Raw genomic sequence first — 19,095 nt, 5'->3', positions numbered from 1 at the left:
TCCCATACTGGGAGTTCAATCCGGGCGAAAATCAGGAATCCCAAACGCCAGACCATATGGGAAGACAGTTACTTAAAGAAAACATCACAGACAAAATCATAAACATTGAAATGATGCTTGTTGTAATTACAAGCTCCATCTTTTTTCTCAGAGATGTTGGGGAAAAGTCCTATATAAAATCAGTCTAAAATGTGTTTGAATCGAGAACTGCCAGACACAATGAAAAGTATACAATATTTTTCCCAGCTTGATTTTGGTCAAATAAATCTAGTTTTGAACCAAACAGGAGTCAAATATTCAATCTTCTGACCTGTTATCAGACACGTTATCCATTGTGCAACTGGCCGCACGGCCAAGCTGAAGTCAGGTCACACCTAGGCCAGTATACACAGTCATAGTGTCTGTCAGCGACAAGGTTCCTTGGGATTTCTGTTACAGATGCACATCTTAATTTGATCTTCCTGTTGTCGCATGAATTTTACTGCAGAGCAAGAAATGCAGCCATGAAGTGTATTCAACATTTAAAAGCCTTGTATAATTTGAATCTACATAACATGTCACATTTCCTGTTGCTGAGGGACTATTGTTGTGTTGTGTGAAAATTCTGCCAGTTAAAATCCATTCATCTGTTGTTACACAACTGCGTACCTAATGACAAGATATTCTTTCCCATACCGGGAGTTGAACCGGGCCACCTGGGTGAGAACCAGGAATCCTACCACTAGACCATATGGGAAGACACATACTGAAAATACACATCACAGACAAATCCATAAACATTGAAATGATGCTTGTTGTAATTACAAGCTCCATCTTTTTTTCTCAGAGATGTTGGGGAAAGTCCCATATAAAATCAGTCTAAAATGTGTTTGAATCGAGAACTGCCAGACACAATGAAAAGTATACAGTCTTTTTCCCCGGCTTGATTTTGGTCAAATAAATCGAGTTTTGAACCAAACAGGAGTCAAATATTCAATCTTCTGACCTGTTATCAGACACGTTATCCATTGTGCATCTGGCCGCACGGCCAAGCTGAAGTCAAGGTCACACCTAGGCCAGTATACACAGTCATAGTGTCTGTCAGCGACAAGGTTTCCCTTGGGATTTCTGTTACAGATGCATATCTTAATTTGATCTTCCTGTTGTCGCATGAATTTTACTGCAGAGCAAGAAATGCAAACTTGAAGTGTATCAATTGTTTAAAACCTCTTCGTAAATATGAGATTCTACAAACATGTCACATTTCCTGTGCTTAGGGAAAATTGTTGTGTTGTGTGATTCTGCTGGCGCATTTAAATGTTGGTTATCTGTTCTACACATGTGCATGTCACAAATGACAATATGTTCTTTCCCTATACTGGGAGTTCAATCCGGGCGAAAATCAGGAATTCCCAATACGCCCAGACCATCTGGGAAGACAGTTACTAAGAAAAACATCACAGACAAATCATAAACATTGAAATGATGCTTGTTGTAATTTACAAGCTCCATCTTTTTTCCTCAGATGATCGTTGGGGATGAAAGTCCTATATAAATCAGTCTAAAATGTGTTTGGAATCGAGAAACTTGCCAGACACCAATGAAAAGGTATACAATATTTATTCCCAGCTTGATTTTGGTCAAATAAATCTAGTTCTTGAACCAAACAGGAGTCAAATATTCAATCTTCTGACCTGTTATTCAGACACGTTATCCATTGTGCAACTGGCCGCACGGCCAAGCTGAAGTCAGGTCACACCTAGGCCAGTATACACAGTCATAGTGTCTGTCAGCGACAAGGTTCCTTGGGATTTCTGTTACAGATGCCACATCTAATTTGATTCTCCTGTTGTCGCATGAATTTTACTGCAGAGCAAGAAATGCAGCCATGAAGTGTTATTCAACATTTAAAAAGCCTTGTATAATTTGAATCTACATAACAGTCACATTTCCTTTTGCTGAGGGACTATTGTGTGTTGTGTGAAATTCTGCCAGTTAAAATCCTTCATCTGTGTTACACAACTGCGTACCTAATGACAAGATATTCTTTCCCATTACCGGGAGTTGAACCCGGGCCACCTGGTGTGAAAACCAGGAATCCTAACCACTAGACCATATGGGAAGACACATACTGAAATACACATCACAGACAAATCCATAAACATTGAAATGATGCTTGTTGTAATTACAAGCTCCATCTTTTTTCTCAGAGATGTTGGGGAAAAGTCCCATATAAAATCAGTCTAAAATGTGTTTGAATCGAGAACTGCCAGACACAATGAAAAGTATACAGTCTTTTTCCCGGCTTGATTTTGGTCAAATAAATCGAGTTTTGAACCAAACAGGAGTCAAATATTCAATCTTCTGACCTGTTATCAGACACGTTATCCATTGTGCATCTGGCCGCACGGCCAAGCTGAAGTCAGGTCACACCTAGGCCAGTATACACAGTCATAGTGTCTGTCAGCGACAAGGTTCCTTGGGATTTCTGTTACAGATGCATATCTTAATTTGATCTTCCTGTTGTCGCATGAATTTTACTGCAGAGCAAGAAATGCAGCCATGAAGTGTATTCAACGTTTAAAAAGCCTTGTATAATTTGAATCTACATAACATGTCACATTTCCTGTTGCTGAGGGAATATTGTTGTGTTGTGTGAAACTGCAGCATCTGTTGTTAAACAACTGCGTACCTAATGACAAGATATTCTTTCCCATACCTGGAGTTGAACCCGGGCCACCTGGGTGAAAACCAGGAATCCTAACCGCTAGACCATATGGGAAGACACATACTTAAAATACACATCACAGACAAATCTTTAAATGTTTGACATTATGCCTGTTGGATTTCAAAGCTCCATCATTTTTCTCAGAGATGATGGGGAATGTCCAGATGAAATCCGTCTAAAATGTGTTTGAAGTGAGAACAGCCAGAAGCACTGAAAGGTATACAGTATAATTCCCAGCTTGATTTCAATCAATTAAATAAAGTATTGAGCCAGCCAGGAGTCGAACCTAGAATCTTCTGATCCGTAGTCAGACACGTTATCCATTGCCACACTGGCCCCACATCTAAGCTGAAGTCAGGTCACAGCTAGACCAGTGTACACAGTCATAGCGTCTGTCAACAACAAGGTTCCTTGGTTTTCTGTTTCAGATGCATATCTTAATTTGATCCTCCTGTTGTTACATGAATTTTACTGCAGAGCAAGAAATGCAAACTTGAAGTGTATCAATGTTTAAAAAGTCTTGTAAATTATGAATCTACAAAACATGTCACATTTCCTGTTGCTTGGGGAATATTGTTGTGTTGTGTGATTCTGCTGCCATTTAAAATGTGGTATCTGTTCTTACACAAGTGCATCACAAATGACAAGATGTTCTTTCCCATACTGGGAGTTCAATCCGGGCGAAAACCAGGAATCCCAAACGCCAGACCATATGGGAAGACAGTTACTTAAAGAAAACATCACATACAAATCCATAAACATTGAAATGATGCTTGTTGTAATTACAAGCTCCATCTTTTTTCTCAGAGATGTTGGGGAAAAGTCCCATATAAAATCAGTCTAAAATGTGTTTGAATCCAGAACTGCCAGACACAATGAAAAGTATACAGTATTTTTCCCAGCCTGATTTTGGTCAAATAAATCTAGTTTTGAACCAAACAGGAGTCAAATATTCAATCTTCTGACCTGTTATCAGACACGTTATCCATTGTGAAACTGGCCGCACGGCCAAGCTGAAGTCAGGTCACACCTAGGCCAGTATACACAGTCATAGTGTCTGTCAGCGACAAGGTTCCTTGGGATTTCTGTTACAGATGCATATCTTAATTTGATCTTCCTGTTGTTGCATGAATTTTACTGCAGAGCAAGAAATGCAGCCATGAAGTGTATTCAACGTTTAAAAAGCCTTGTATAATTTGAATCTACATAACATGTCACATTTCCTGTTGCTGAGGGAATATTGTTGTGTTGTGTGAAACTGCAGCATCTGTTGTTAAACAACTGCGTACCTAATGACAAGATATTCTTTCCCATACCGGGAGTTGAACCCGGGCCACCTGGGTGAAAACCAGGAATCCTAACCGCTAGACCATATGGGAAGACACATACTTAAAATACACATCACAGACAAATCTTTAAATGTTTGACATTATGCCTGTTGGATTTCAAAGCTCCATCATTTTTCTCAGAGATGATGGGGAATGTCCAGATGAAATCCGTCTAAAATGTGTTTGAAGTGAGAACAGCCAGAAGCACTGAAAGGTATACAGTATAATTCCCAGCTTGATTTCAATCAATTAAATAAAGTATTGAGCCAGCCAGGAGTCGAACCTAGAATCTTCTGATCCGTAGTCAGACACGTTATCCATTGCCACACTGGCCCCACATCTAAGCTGAAGTCAGGTCACAGCTAGACCAGTGTACACAGTCATAGCGTCTGTCAACAACAAGGTTCCTTGGTTTTCTGTTTCAGATGCATATCTTAATTTGATCCTCCTGTTGTTACATGAATTTTACTGCAGAGCAAGAAATGCAAACTTGAAGTGTATCAATGTTTAAAAAGTCTTGTAAATTATGAATCTACAAAACATGTCACATTTCCTGTTGCTTGGGGAATATTGTTGTGTTGTGTGATTCTGCTGCCATTTAAAATGTGGTATCTGTTCTTACACAAGTGCATCACAAATGACAAGATGTTCTTTCCCATACTGGGAGTTCAATCCGGGCGAAAACCAGGAATCCCAAACGCCAGACCATATGGGAAGACAGTTACTTAAAGAAAACATCACATACAAATCCATAAACATTGAAATGATGCTTGTTGTAATTACAAGCTCCATCTTTTTCTCAGAGATGTTGGGGAAAAGTCCCATATAAAATCAGTCTAAAATGTGTTTGAATCCAGAACTGCCAGACACAATGAAAAGTATACAGTATTTTTCCCAGCCTGATTTTGGTCAAATAAATCTAGTTTTGAACCAAACAGGAGTCAAATATTCAATCTTCTGACCTGTTATCAGACACGTTATCCATTGTGAAACTGGCCGCACGGCCAAGCTGAAGTCAGGTCACACCTAGGCCAGTATACACAGTCATAGTGTCTGTCAGCGACAAGGTTCCTTGGGATTTCTGTTACAGATGCATATCTTAATTTGATCTTCCTGTTGTTGCATGAATTTTACTGCAGAGCAAGAAATGCAGCCATGAAGTGTATTCAACGTTTAAAAAGCCTTGTATAATTTGAATCTACATAACATGTCACATTTCCTGTTGCTGAGGGAATATTGTTGTGTTGTGTGAAACTGCAGCATCTGTTGTTAAACAACTGCGTACCTAATGACAAGATATTCTTTCCCATACCGGGAGTTGAACCCGGGCCACCTGGGTGAAAACCAGGAATCCTAACCGCTAGACCATATGGGAAGACACATACTTAAAATACACATCACAGACAAATCTTTAAATGTTTGACATTATGCCTGTTGGATTTAAAAGCTCCATCTTTTTTTCTCAGAGATGATGGGGAATGTCCAGATGAAATCCGTCTAAAATGTGTTTGAAGTGAGAACAGCCAGAAGCACTGAAAGGTATACAGTATCATTCCCAGCTTGATTTCAATCAATTAAATAAAGTATTGAGCCAGCCAGGAGTCGAAACTAGAATCTTCTGATCCGTAGTCAGACACGTTATCCATTGCGCCACTGGCCCCCCGTCTAAGCTGAAGTCAGGTCACAGCTAGACCAGTGTACACAGTCATAGCGTCTGTCAACAACAAGGTTCCTTGGTTTTCTGTTTCAGATGCATATCTTAATTTGATCCTCCTGTTGTTACATGAATTTTACTGCAGAGCAAGAAATGCAAACTTGAAGTGTATCAATGTTTAAAAAGTCTTGTAAATTATGAATCTACAAAACATGTCACATTTCCTGTTGCTTGGGGAATATTGTTGTGTTGTGTGATTCTGCTGCCATTTAAAATGTGGTATCTGTTCTTACACAAGTGCATCACAAATGACAAGATGTTCTTTCCCATACTGGGAGTTCAACCCGGGCGAAAACCAGGAATCCTAAACGCCAGACCATATGGGAAGACAGTTACTTAAAAAAACATCACAGACAAATCCATAAACATTGAAATGATGCTTGTTGTAATTACAAGCTCCATCTTTTTTCTCAGAGATGTTGGGGAAAAGTCCCATATAAAATCAGTCTAAAATGTGTTTGAATCGAGAACTGCCATACACAATGAAAAGTATACAGTATTTTTCCCAGCTTGATTTTGGTCAAATAAATCTAGTTTTGAACCAAACAGGAGTCAAATACTCAATCTTCTGACCTGTTATCAGACACGTTATCCATTGCGCAACTGGCCGCACAGCCAAGCTGAAGTTAGGTCACACCTAGGCCAGTATACACAGTCATAGTGTCTGTCAGCGACAAGGTTCCTTGGGATTTCTGTTACAGATGCATATCTTAATTTGATCCTCCTGTTGTTACATGAATTTTACTGCAGAGCAAGAAATGCAGCCATGAAGTGTATTCAAAGTTTAAAAAGCCTTGTATAATTTGAATCTACATAACATGTCACATTTCCTGCTGCTGAGGGAATATTGTTGTGTTTTGTGAAACTGCTGCCAGTTAAAATTCAGCATCTGTTGTTACACAAATGCATACCTAACTACAAGATATTCTTTCACATATCGGGAGTTGAACCCGGGCCACCTGGGTGAAAACCAGGAATCCTAACCACTAGATAACATGGGAAGACACATACTTAAACTACACATCACAGACAAATCTTTAAATGTTGACATTATGCCATTTGGATTTAAAAGCTCCATCTTTTTTCTCAGAGATGATGGGGAATGTCCAGATGAAATCTGTCTAAAATGTGTTTGAAGTGAGAACAGCCAGAAGCACTGAAATGTATACAGTATCATTCCCAGCTTGATTTCAATCAATTTAATAAAGTATTGAGCCAGCCAGGAGTCGAACCTAGAATCTTCTGATCCGTGGTCAGACACGTTATCCATTGCGCCACTGGCCCCACTTCTAAGCTGAAGTCAGGTCACAGCTAGACCAGTGTACACAGTCATAGCGTCTGTCAACAACAAGGTTCCTTGGTTTTCTGTTTCAGATGCATATCTTAATTGGATCCTCCTGTTGTTACATGAATTTTACTGCAGAGCAAGAAATGCAAACTTGAAGTGTATCAATGTTTAAAAAGTCTTGTAAATTATGAATCTACAAAACATGTCACATTTCCTGTTGCTTGGGGAATATTGTTGTATTGTGTGATTCTGCTGCCATTTAAAATGTGGTATCTGTTCTTACACAAGTGCATCACAAATGACAAGATGTTCTTTCCCATACTGGGAGTTCAACCCGGGCGAAAACCAGGAATCCTAAACGCCAGACCATATGGGAAGACAGTTACTTAAAAAAACATCACAGACAAATCCATAAACATTGAAATGATGCTTGTTGTAATTACAAGCTCCATCTTTTTTCTCAGAGATGTTGGGGAAAAGTCCCATATAAAATCAGTCTAAAATGTGTTTGAATCGAGAACTGCCAGACACAATGAAAAGTATACAGTATTTTTCCCAGCTTGATTTTGGTCAAATAAATCTAGTTTTGAACCAAACAGGAGTCAAATATTCAATCTTCTGACCTGTTATCAGACACGTCATCCATTGTGCAACTGGCCGCACGGCCAAGCTGAAGTCAGGTCACACCTAGGCCAGTATACACAGTCATAGTGTCTGTCAGCGACAAGGTTCCTTGGGATTTCTGTTACAGATGCACATCTTAATTTGATCTTCCTGTTGTCGCATGAATTTTACTGCAGAGCAAGAAATGCAGCCATGAAGTGTATTCAACATTTAAAAAGCATTGTATAATTTGAATCTACATAACATGTCACATTTCCTGTTGCTGAGGGAATATTGTTGTGTTGTGTGAAAATTCTGCCAGTTAAAATCCAGCATCTGTTGTTACACAACTGCGTACCTAATGACAAGATATTCTTTCCCATACCGGGAGTTGAACCCGGGCCACCTGGGTGAAAACCAGGAATCCTAACCACTAGACCATATGGGAAGACACATACTGAAAATACACATCACAGACAAATCCATAAACATTGAAATGATGCTTGTTGTAATTACAAGCTCCATCTTTTTTCTCAGAGATGTTGGGGAAAAGTCCCATATAAAATCAGTCTAAAATGTGTTTGAATCGAGAACTGCCAGACACAATGAAAAGTATACAGTATTTTTCCCAGCTTGATTTTGGTCAAATAAATCGAGTTTTGAACCAAACAGGAGTCAAATATTCAATCTTCTGACCTGTTATCAGACACGTTATCCATTGTGCATCTGGCCGCACGGCCAAGCTGAAGTCAGGTCACACCTAGGCCAGTATACACAGTCATAGTGTCTGTCAGCGACAAGGTTCCTTGGGATTTCTGTTACAGATGCATATCTTAATTTGATCCTCCTGTTGTTACATGCATTTTACTGCAGAGCAAGAAATGCAGCCATGAAGTGTATTCAACATTTAAAAAGCCTTGTATAATTTGAATTTACATAACATGTCACATTTCCTGTTGCTGAGGGAATATTGTTGTGTTGTGTGAAACTGCTGCCAGTTAAAATGTAGCATTTGTTGTTACACAAGTGCGTACCTAACAACAACATATTCTTTCCCATACCGGGAGTTGAACCCCGGCCACCTGGGTGAAAACCAGGAATCCTAACCGGTAGACCATATGGGAAGACACATACATAAAATACACATCACAGACAAATCTTTAAATGTTGACATGATGCCTGTTGGATTTAAAAGCTACATTTTTTCCCAGAGATGTTGGGGAATGTCCAGATGAAATCAGTCTAAAATGGGTTAGAAGTGAGAACAGCCAGAAGCCATGAAAGGTATACAGTATCATTCCCAGCTTGATTTCAGTCAATTAAATTAAGTATTGAGCCAGCCAGGAGTCAAACCTAGAATCTTCTGATCCGTAGTCAGACACGTTATTCATTGCGCCACTGGCCCCACGTCTAAGCTGAAGTCAGGTCACAGCTAGACCAGTGTACACAGTCATAGCGTCTGTCAACAACAAGGTTCCTTGGTTTTCTGTTTCAGATGCATATCTTAATTTGATCCTCCTGTTGTTACATGAATTTTACTGCAGAGCAAGAAATGCAAACTTGAAGTGTATCAATGTTTAAAAAGTATTGTAAATTATGAATCTACATAACATGTCACATTTCCTGTTGCTTGGGGAATATTGTTGTGTTGTGTGATTCTGCTGCCATTTAAAATGTGGTATCTGTTCTTACACAAGTGCATCACAAATGACAAGATGTTCTTTCCCATACTGGGAGTTCAACCCGGGCGAAAACCAGGAATCCTAAACGCCAGACCATATGGGAAGACAGTTACTTAAAAAAAACATCACAGACAAATCCATAAACATTGAAATGATGCTTGTTGTAATTACAAGCTCCATCTTTTTTCTCAGAGATGTTTGGGAAAAGTCCCATATAAAATCAGTCTAAAATGTGTTTGAATCGAGAACTGCCAGACACAATGAAAAGTATACAGTATTTTTCCCAGATTGATTTTGGTCAAATAAATCTAGTTTTGAACCAAACAGGAGTCAAATATTCAATCTTCTGACCTGTTATCAGACACGTTATCCATTGTGCAACTGGCCGCACGGCCAAGCTGAAGTCAGGTCACACCTAGGCCAGTATACACAGTCATAGTGTCTGTCAGCGACAAGGTTCCTTGGGATTTCTGTTACAGATGCATATCTTAATTTGATCTTCCTGTTGTCGCATGAATTTTACTGCAGAGCAAGAAATGCAGCCATGAAGTGTATTCAATGTTTAAAAAGCCTTGTATAATTTGAATCTACATAACATGTCACATTTCCTGTTGCTGAGGGAATATTGTTGTGTTGTGTGAAACTGCTGCCAGTTAAAATGCAGCATCTGTTGTTACACAAGTGCTTACCTAACAACAAGATATTCTTTCCCATACCGGGAGTTGAACCCAGGCCACCTGGGTGAAAACCAGGAATCCTAACCGCTAGACCATATGGGAAGACACATACTGAAAATACACATCACAGACAAATCCATAAACATTGAAATGATGCTTGTTGTAATTACAAGCTCCATCTTTTTTTCTCAGAGATGTTGGGGAAAAGTCCCATATAAAATCAGTCTAAAATGTGTTTGAATCGAGAACTGCCAGACACAATGAAAAGTATACAGTATTTTTCCCAGCTTGATTTTGGTCAAATAAATCTAGTTTTGAAACAAACAGGAGTCAAATATTCAATCTTCTGACCTGTTATCAGACACGTTATCCATTGTGCAACTGGCCGCACGGCCAAGCTGAAGTCAGGTCACACCTAGGCCAGTATACACAGTCATAGTGTCTGTCAGCGACAAGGTTTCTTGGGATTTCTGTTACAGATGAATATCTTAATTTGATCTTCCTGTTGTCGCATGAATTTTACTGCAGAGCAAGAAATGCAGCCATGAAGTGTATTCAACGTTTAAAAAGCCTTGTATAATTTGAATCTACATAACATGTCACATTTCCTGTTGCTGAGGGAATATTGTTGTGTTGTGTGAAACTGCTGGCAGTTAAATTGCAGCATCTGTTGTTACACAACTGCGTACCTAATGACAAGATATTCTTTCCCATACCGGGAGTTGAACCCGGGCCACCTGGGTGAAAACCAGGAATCCTAACCGCTAGACCATATGGGAAGACACATACTTAACATACACATCACAGACACATTTTTAAATGTTGACATTATGCCTGTTGGATTTCAAAGCTCCATCATTTTTCTCAGAGATGATGGGGAATGTCCAGATGAAATCCGTCTAAAATGTGTTTGAAGTGAGAACAGCCAGAAGCACTGAAAGGTATACAGTATCATTCCCAGCTTGATTTCAATCAATTAAATAAAGTGTTGAGCCAGCCAGGAGTCAAACATAGAATCTTCTGATCCGTAGTCAGACACGTTATCTATTGCACCACTGGCCCCACATCTAAGCTGAAGTCAGGTCACAGCTAGACCAGTGTACACAGTCATAGCGTCTGTCAACAACAAGGTTCCTTGGTTTTCTGTTTCAGATGCATATCTTAATTTGATCCTCCTGTTGTTCCATGAATTTTACTGCAGAGCAAGAAATGCAAACTTGAAGTGTATCAATGTTTAAAAAGTCTTGTAAATTATGAATCTACAAAACATGTCACATTTCCTGTTGCTTAGGGAATATTGTTGTGTTGTGTGATTCTGCTGCCATTTAAAATGTGGTATCTGTTCTTACACAAGTGCATCACAAATGACAAGATGTTCTTTCCCATACTGGGAGTTCAACCCGGGTGAAAACCAGGAATCCTAAACGCCAGACCATATGGGAAGACAGTTACTTAAAAAAAACATCACAGACAAATCCATAAACATTGAAATGATGCTTGTTGTAATTACAAGCTCCATCTTTTTTCTCAGAGATGTTTGGGAAAAGTCCCATATAAAATCAGTCTAAAATGTGTTTGAATCGAGAACTGCCAGACACAATGAAAAGTATACAGTATTTTTCCCAGCTTGATTTTGGTCAAATAAATCTAGTTTTGAACCAAACAGGAGTCAAATATTCAATCTTCCGACCTGTTATCAGACACGTTATCCATTGTGAAACTGGCCGCACGGCCAAGCTGAAGTCAGGTCACACCTAGGCCAGTATACACAGTCATAGTGTCTGTCAGCGACAAGGTTCCTTGGGATTTCTGTTACAGATGCATATCTTAATTTGATCTTCCTGTTGTCGCATGAATTTTACTGCAGAGCAAGAAATGCAGCAATGAAGTGTATTCAACGTTGAAAAAGCCTTGTATAATCTGAATCTACATAACATGTCACATTTCCTGTTGCTGAGGGAATATTGTTGTGTTGTGTGAAACTGCTGCCAGTTAAAATGCAGCATTTGTTGTTAGACAACTGCGTACCTAATGACAAGATATTCTTTCCCATACCGGGAGTTGAACCCGGGCCACCTGGGTGAAAACCAGGAATCCTAACCGCTAGACCATATGGGAAGACACATACTGAAAATACACATCACAGACAAATCCATAAACATTGAAATGATGCTTGTTGTAATTACAAGCTCCATCTTTTTTCTCAGAGATGTTGGGGAAAAGTCCCATATAAAATCAGTCTAAAATGTGTTTGAATCGAGAACTGCCAGACACAATGAAAAGTATACAGTATTTTTCCCAGCTTGATTTTGGTCAAATAAATCTAGTTTTGAACCAAACAGCAGTCAAATATTCAATCTTCTGACATGTTATCAGACACGTTATCCATTGTGCAACTGGCCGCACGGCCAAGCTGAAGTCAGGTCACACCTAGGCCAGTATACACAGTCATAGTGTCTGTCAGCGACAAGGTTCCTTGGGATTTCTGTTACAGATGCATATCTTAATTTGATCTTCCTGTTGTCGCATGAATTTTACTGCAGAGCAAGAAATGCAGCCATGAAGTGTATTCAATGTTTAAAAAGCCTTGTATAATTTGAATCTACATAACATGTCACATTTCCTGTTGCTGAGGGAATATTGTTGTGTTGTGTGAAACTGCTGCCAGTTAAAATGCAGCATCTGTTGTTACACAAGTGCTTACCTAACAACAAGATATTCTTTCCCATACCGGGAGTTGAACCCAGGCCACCTGGGTGAAAACCAGGAATCCTAACCGCTAGACCATATGGGAAGACACATACTGAAAATACACATCACAGACAAATCCATAAACATTGAAATGATGCTTGTTGTAATTACAAGCTCCATCTTTTTTTCTCAGAGATGTTGGGGAAAAGTCCCATATAAAATCAGTCTAAAATGTGTTTGAATCGAGAACTGCCAGACACAATGAAAAGTATACAGTATTTTTCCCAGCTTGATTTTGGTCAAATAAATCTAGTTTTGAACCAAACAGCAGTCAAATATTCAATCTTCTGACATGTTATCAGACACGTTATCCATTGTGCAACTGGCCGCACGGCCAAGCTGAAGTCAGGTCACACCTAGGCCAGTATACACAGTCATAGTGTCTGTCAGCGACAAGGTTCCTTGGGATTTCTGTTACAGATGCATATCTTAATTTGATCTTCCTGTTGTCGCATGAATTTTACTGCAGAGCAAGAAATGCAGCCATGAAGTGTATTCAATGTTTAAAAAGCCTTGTATAATTTGAATCTACATAACATGTCACATTTCCTGTTGCTGAGGGAATATTGTTGTGTTGTGTGAAACTGCTGCCAGTTAAAATGCAGCATCTGTTGTTACACAAGTGCTTACCTAACAACAAGATATTCTTTCCCATACCGGGAGTTGAACCCAGGCCACCTGGGTGAAAACCAGGAATCCTAACCGCTAGACCATATGGGAAGACACATACTGAAAATACACATCACAGACAAATCCATAAACATTGAAATGATGCTTGTTGTAATTACAAGCTCCATCTTTTTTTCTCAGAGATGTTGGGGAAAAGTCCCATATAAAATCAGTCTAAAATGTGTTTGAATCGAGAACTGCCAGACACAATGAAAAGTATACAGTATTTTTCCCAGCTTGATTTTGGTCAAATAAATCTAGTTTTGAAACAAACAGGAGTCAAATATTCAATCTTCTGACCTGTTATCAGACACGTTATCCATTGTGCAACTGGCCGCACGGCCAAGCTGAAGTCAGGTCACACCTAGGCCAGTATACACAGTCATAGTGTCTGTCAGCGACAAGGTTCCTTGGGATTTCTGTTACAGATGCATATCTTAATTTGATCTTCCTGTTGTCGCATGAATTTTACTGCAGAGCAAGAAATGCAGCCATGAAGTGTATTCAACGTTTAAAAAGCCTTGTATAATTTGAATCTACATAACATGTCACATTTCCTGTTGCTGAGGGAATATTGTTGTGTTGTGTGAAACTGCATTGCAGTTAAATTGCAGCATCTGTTGTTACACAACTGCGTACCTAATGACAAGATATTCTTTCCCATACCGGGAGTTGAACCCGGTCCACCTGGGTGAAAACCAGGAATCCTAACCGCTAGACCATATGGGAAGACACATACTTAACATACACATCACAGACACATTTTTAAATGTTGACATTATGCCTGTTGGATTTCAAAGCTCCATCATTTTTCTCAGAGATGATGGGGAATGTCCAGATGAAATCCGTCTAAAATGTGTTTGAAGTGAGAACAGCCAGAAGCACTGAAAGGTATACAGTATCATTCCCAGCTTGATTTCAATCAATTAAATAAAGTGTTGAGCCAGCCAGGAGTCAAACATAGAATCTTCTGATCCGTAGTCAGACACGTAATCCATTGCACCACTGGCCCCACATCTAAGCTGAAGTCAGGTCACAGCTAGACCAGTGTACACAGTCATAGCGTGTTTCAACAACAAGGTTCCTTGGTTTTCTGTTTCAGATGCATATCTTAATTTGATCCTCCTGTTGTTCCATGAATTTTACTGCAGAGCAAGAAATGCAAACTTGAAGTGTATCAATGTTTAAAAAGTCTTGTAAATTATGAATCTACAAAACATGTCACATTTCCTGTTGCTTAGGGAATATTGTTGTGTTGTGTGATTATGCTGCCGTTTAAAATGTGGTATCTGTTCTTACACAAGTGCATCACAAATGACAAGATGTTCTTTCCCATACTGGGAGTTCAACCCGGGTGAAAACCAGGAATCCTAAACGCCAGACCATATGGGAAGACAGTTACTTAAAAAAAACATCACAGACAAATCCATAAACATTGAAATGATGCTTGTTGTAATTACAAGCTCCATCTTTTTTCTCAGAGATGTTTGGGAAAAGTCCCATATAAAATCAGTCTAAAATGTGTTTGAATCGAGAACTGCCAGACACAATGAAAAGTATACAGTATTTTTCCCAGCTTGATTTTGGTCAAATAAATCTAGTTTTGAACCAAACAGGAGTCAAATATTCAATCTTCCGACCTGTTATCAGACACGTTATCCATTGTGAAACTGGCCGCACGGCCAAGCTGAAGTCAGGTCACACCTAGGCCAGTATACACAGTCATAGTGTCTGTCAGCGACAAGGTTCCTTGGGATTTCTGTTACAGATGCATATCTTAATTTGATCTTCCTGTTGTCGCATGAATTTTACTGCAGAGCAAGAAATGCAGCAATGAAGTGTATTCAACGTTGAAAAAGCCTTGTATAATCTGAATCTACATAACATGTCACATTTCCTGTTGCTGAGGGAATATTGTTGTGTTGTGTGAAACTGCTGCCAGTTAAAATGCAGCATTTGTTGTTAGACAACTGCGTACCTAATGACAAGATATTCTTTCCCATACCGGGAGTTGAACCCGGGCCACCTGGGTGAAAACCAGGAATCCTAACCGCTAGACCATATGGGAAGACACATACTGAAAATACACATCACAGACAAATCCATAAACATTGAAATGATGCTTGTTGTAATTACAAGCTCCATCTTTTTTCTCAGAGATGTTGGGGAAAAGTCCCATATAAAATCAGTCTAAAATGTGTTTGAATCGAGAACTGCCAGACACAATGAAAAGTATACAGTATTTTTCCCAGCTTGATTTTGGTCAAATAAATCTAGTTTTGAACCAAACAGGAGTCAAATATTCAATCTTCTGACCTGTTATCAGACACGTTATCCATTGTGCAACTGGCCGCACGGCCAAGCTGAAGTCAGGTCACACCTAGGCCAGTATACACAGTCATTGTGTCTGTCAGCGACAAGGTTCCTTGGGATTTATGTTACAGATGCATATCTTAATTTGATCTTCCTGTTTTCGCATGAATTTTACTGCAGAGCAAGAAATGCAGCCATGAAGTGTATTCAACGTTTAAAAAGCCTTGTATAATCTGAATCTACATAACATGTCACATTTCCTGTTGCTGAGGGAATATTGTTGTGTTGTGTGAAACTGCTGCCAGTTAAAATGCAGCATCTGTTGTTACACAACTGCGTACCTAATGACAAGATATTCTTTCCCATACCGGGAGTTGAACCCGGGCCACCTGGGTGAAAACCAGGAATCCTAACCGCTAGACCATATGGGAAGACAGATACTTAAAATACACATCACAGACAAATCTTTAAATGTTGACATTATGCCTGTTGGATTTCAAAGCTCCATCATTTTTCTCAGAGATGATGGGGAATGTCCAGATGAAATCCGTCTAAAATGTGTTTGAAGTGAGAACAGCCAGAAGCACTGAAAGGTATACAGTATCATTCCCAGCTTGATTTCAATCAATTAAATAAAGTATTGAGCCAGGCAGGAGTCGAACCTAAAATCTTCTGATCCGTAGTCAGACACATTATCCATTGCGCCACTGGCCCCACATTTAAGCTGAAGTCAGGTCACAGCTAGACCAGTGTACACAGTCATATCGTCTGTCAACAACAAGGTTCCTTGGTGTTCTGTTTCAGATGCATATCTTAATTTGATCCTCCTGTTGTTACATGAATTTTACTGCAGAGCAAGAAATGCAAACTTGAAGTGTATCAATGTTTAAAAAGTCTTGTAAATTATGAATCTACAAAACATGTCACATTTCCTGTTGCTTGGGGAATATTGTTGTGTTGTGTGATTCTGCTGCCATTTAAAATGTGGTATCTGTTCTTACACAAGTGCATCACAAATGACAAGATGTTCTTTCCCATACTGGGAGTTCAACCCGGGCGAAAACCAGGAATCCTAAACGCCAGACCATATGGGAAGACAGTTACTTAAAAAAAACATCACAGACAAATCCATAAACATTGAAATGATGCTTGTTGTAATTACAAGTTCCATCTTTTTTCTCAGAGATGTTTGGGAAAAGTCCCATATAAAATCAGTCTAAAATGTGTTTGAATCGAGAACTGCCAGACACAATGAAAAGTATACAGTATTTTTCCCAGCTTGATTTTGGTCAAATAAATCTAGTTTTGAACCAAACAGGAGTCAAATATTCAATCTTCCGACCTGTTATCAGACACGTTATCCATTGTGAAACTGGCCGCACGGCCAAGCTGAAGTCAGGTCACACCTAGGCCAGTATACACAGTCATAGTGTCTGTCAGCGACAAGGTTCCTTGGGATTTCTGTTACAGATGCATATCTTAATTTGATCTTCCTGTTGTCGCATGAATTTTACTGCAGAGCAAGAAATGCAGCAATGAAGTGTATTCAACGTTTAAAAAGCCTTGTATAATCTGAATCTACATAACATGTCACATTTCCTGTTGCTGAGGGAATATTGTTGTGTTGTGTGAAACTGCTGCCAGTTAAAATGCAGCATCTGTTGTTACACAACTGCGTACCTAACGACAAGATATTCTTTCCCATACCGGGAGTTGAACCCGGGCCACCTGGGTGAAAACCAGGAATCCTAACCGCTAGACCATATGGGAAGACACATACTGAAAATACACATCACAGACAAATCCATAAACATTGAAATGATGCTTGTTGTAATTACAAGCTCCATCTTTTTTCTCAGAGATGTTGGGGAAAAGTTCCATATAAAATCAGTCTAAAATGTGTTTGAATCGAGAACTGCCAGACACAATGAAAAGTATACAGTATTTTTCCCAGCTTGATTTTGGTCAAATAAATCTAGTTTTGAACCAAACAGGAGTCAAATATTCAATCTTCTGACCTGTTATCAGACACGTTATCCATTGTGCAACTGGCCGCACGGCCAAGCTGAAGTCAGGTCACACCTAGGCCAGTATACACAGTCATAGTGTCTGTCAGCGACAAGGTTCCTTGGGATTTCTGTTACAGATGCATATCTTAATTTGATCTTCCTGTTGTCGCATGAATTTTACTGCAGAGCAAGAAATGCAGCCATGAAGTGTATTCAACGTTTAAAAAGCCTTGTATAATTTGAATCTACATAACATGTCACATTTCCTGTTGCTGAGGGAATATTGTTGTGTTGTGTGAAACTGCTGCCAGTTAAAATGCAGCATCTGTTGTTACACAACTGCATACCTAATGACAAGATATTTTTTCCCATACCGGAAGTTGAACCCGGGCTACCTGGGTGAAAACCAGGAATCCTAACCGCTAGACCATATGGGAAGACACATACTTAAAATACACATCACAGACAAATCTTTAAATGTTGACATTATGCCTGTTGGATTTCAAAGCTCCATCATTTTTCTCAGAGATGATGGGGAATGTCCAGATGAAATCCGTCTAAAATGTGTTTGAAGTGAGAACAGCCAGAAGCACTGAAAGGTATACAGTATCATTCCCAGCTTGATTTCAATCAATTAAATAAAGTATTGAGCCAGGCAGGAGTCGAACCTAGAATCTTCTGATCCATAGTCAGACACATTATCCATTGCGCCACTGGGCCCACATTTAAGCTGAAGTCAGGTCACAGCTAGACCAGTGTACACAGTCATATCGTCTGTCAACAACAAGGTTCCTTGGTGTTCTGTTTCAGATGCATATCTTAATTTGATCCTCCTGTTGTTACATGAATTTTACTGCAGAGCAAGAAATGCAAACTTGAAGTGTATCAATGTTTAAAAAGTCTTGTAAATTATGAATCTACAAAACATGTCACATTTCCTGTTGCTTGGGGAATATTGTTGTGTTGTGTGATTCTGCTGCCATTTAAAATGTGGTATCTGTTCTTACACAAGTGCATCACAAATGACAAGATGTTCTTTCCCATACTGGGAGTTCAACCCGGGCGAAAACCAGGAATCCTAAACGCCAGACCATTTGGGAAGACACAAACTGAAAATACACATCACATACAAATCCATAAACATTGAAATGATGCTTGTAATTACAAGCTCCATCTTTTTCTCAGAGATGTTGGGGAAAAGTCCCATATAAAATCAGTCTAAAATGTCTTTGAATCGAGAACTGCCAGACACAATGAAAAGTATACAGTATTTTTCCAAGCTTGATTTTGGTCAAATAAATCTAGTTTTGAACCAAACAGGAGTCAAATATTCAATCTTCTGACCTGTTATCAG

The 19,095-nt window shown here is 39.3% G+C and overlaps 19 non-coding genes across 19 annotated transcripts; all 19 read right to left on the bottom strand.

Moving 5' to 3' along the window:
- Window positions 1-666: 666 nt before the first annotated feature.
- trnae-cuc (transfer RNA glutamic acid (anticodon CUC)) lies at window positions 667-736 on the bottom strand. Its single transcript has one exon. It is a non-coding gene; the product is annotated as a tRNA-Glu (tRNA).
- Window positions 737-2,027: 1,291 nt separating this feature from the next.
- trnae-uuc (transfer RNA glutamic acid (anticodon UUC)) lies at window positions 2,028-2,101 on the bottom strand. The gene has a single exon. It is a non-coding gene; the product is annotated as a tRNA-Glu (tRNA).
- A 588-nt stretch (window positions 2,102-2,689) lies between these two features.
- Window positions 2,690-2,761, bottom strand: trnae-uuc (transfer RNA glutamic acid (anticodon UUC)). The gene has a single exon. It is a non-coding gene; the product is annotated as a tRNA-Glu (tRNA).
- A 1,253-nt stretch (window positions 2,762-4,014) lies between these two features.
- On the bottom strand, window positions 4,015-4,086 carry trnae-uuc (transfer RNA glutamic acid (anticodon UUC)). Its single transcript has one exon. It is a non-coding gene; the product is annotated as a tRNA-Glu (tRNA).
- Window positions 4,087-5,338: 1,252 nt separating this feature from the next.
- On the bottom strand, window positions 5,339-5,410 carry trnae-uuc (transfer RNA glutamic acid (anticodon UUC)). Its single transcript has one exon. It is a non-coding gene; the product is annotated as a tRNA-Glu (tRNA).
- A 212-nt stretch (window positions 5,411-5,622) lies between these two features.
- On the bottom strand, window positions 5,623-5,695 carry trnar-acg (transfer RNA arginine (anticodon ACG)). The gene has a single exon. It is a non-coding gene; the product is annotated as a tRNA-Arg (tRNA).
- A 1,265-nt stretch (window positions 5,696-6,960) lies between these two features.
- trnar-acg (transfer RNA arginine (anticodon ACG)) lies at window positions 6,961-7,033 on the bottom strand. The gene has a single exon. It is a non-coding gene; the product is annotated as a tRNA-Arg (tRNA).
- A 983-nt stretch (window positions 7,034-8,016) lies between these two features.
- trnae-uuc (transfer RNA glutamic acid (anticodon UUC)) lies at window positions 8,017-8,088 on the bottom strand. Its single transcript has one exon. It is a non-coding gene; the product is annotated as a tRNA-Glu (tRNA).
- A 604-nt stretch (window positions 8,089-8,692) lies between these two features.
- On the bottom strand, window positions 8,693-8,764 carry trnae-uuc (transfer RNA glutamic acid (anticodon UUC)). Its single transcript has one exon. It is a non-coding gene; the product is annotated as a tRNA-Glu (tRNA).
- Window positions 8,765-10,029: 1,265 nt separating this feature from the next.
- trnae-uuc (transfer RNA glutamic acid (anticodon UUC)) lies at window positions 10,030-10,101 on the bottom strand. Its single transcript has one exon. It is a non-coding gene; the product is annotated as a tRNA-Glu (tRNA).
- A 605-nt stretch (window positions 10,102-10,706) lies between these two features.
- Window positions 10,707-10,778, bottom strand: trnae-uuc (transfer RNA glutamic acid (anticodon UUC)). The gene has a single exon. It is a non-coding gene; the product is annotated as a tRNA-Glu (tRNA).
- Window positions 10,779-12,045: 1,267 nt separating this feature from the next.
- On the bottom strand, window positions 12,046-12,117 carry trnae-uuc (transfer RNA glutamic acid (anticodon UUC)). Its single transcript has one exon. It is a non-coding gene; the product is annotated as a tRNA-Glu (tRNA).
- Window positions 12,118-12,721: 604 nt separating this feature from the next.
- On the bottom strand, window positions 12,722-12,793 carry trnae-uuc (transfer RNA glutamic acid (anticodon UUC)). The gene has a single exon. It is a non-coding gene; the product is annotated as a tRNA-Glu (tRNA).
- A 605-nt stretch (window positions 12,794-13,398) lies between these two features.
- Window positions 13,399-13,470, bottom strand: trnae-uuc (transfer RNA glutamic acid (anticodon UUC)). The gene has a single exon. It is a non-coding gene; the product is annotated as a tRNA-Glu (tRNA).
- Window positions 13,471-14,076: 606 nt separating this feature from the next.
- Window positions 14,077-14,148, bottom strand: trnae-uuc (transfer RNA glutamic acid (anticodon UUC)). The gene has a single exon. It is a non-coding gene; the product is annotated as a tRNA-Glu (tRNA).
- A 1,267-nt stretch (window positions 14,149-15,415) lies between these two features.
- Window positions 15,416-15,487, bottom strand: trnae-uuc (transfer RNA glutamic acid (anticodon UUC)). Its single transcript has one exon. It is a non-coding gene; the product is annotated as a tRNA-Glu (tRNA).
- A 604-nt stretch (window positions 15,488-16,091) lies between these two features.
- trnae-uuc (transfer RNA glutamic acid (anticodon UUC)) lies at window positions 16,092-16,163 on the bottom strand. Its single transcript has one exon. It is a non-coding gene; the product is annotated as a tRNA-Glu (tRNA).
- Window positions 16,164-17,430: 1,267 nt separating this feature from the next.
- Window positions 17,431-17,502, bottom strand: trnae-uuc (transfer RNA glutamic acid (anticodon UUC)). The gene has a single exon. It is a non-coding gene; the product is annotated as a tRNA-Glu (tRNA).
- Window positions 17,503-18,106: 604 nt separating this feature from the next.
- Window positions 18,107-18,178, bottom strand: trnae-uuc (transfer RNA glutamic acid (anticodon UUC)). The gene has a single exon. It is a non-coding gene; the product is annotated as a tRNA-Glu (tRNA).
- Window positions 18,179-19,095: the final 917 nt, after the last annotated feature.

The sequence above is a fragment of the Oncorhynchus kisutch genome, unplaced genomic scaffold, assembly GCF_002021735.2.
Source record: "Oncorhynchus kisutch isolate 150728-3 unplaced genomic scaffold, Okis_V2 scaffold914, whole genome shotgun sequence".
NCBI lineage: Eukaryota > Metazoa > Chordata > Actinopteri > Salmoniformes > Salmonidae > Oncorhynchus > Oncorhynchus kisutch.
The sequence above is the reverse complement of the archived record's forward strand: the minus strand, read 5'-3'. Positions and strand labels throughout refer to the sequence as shown.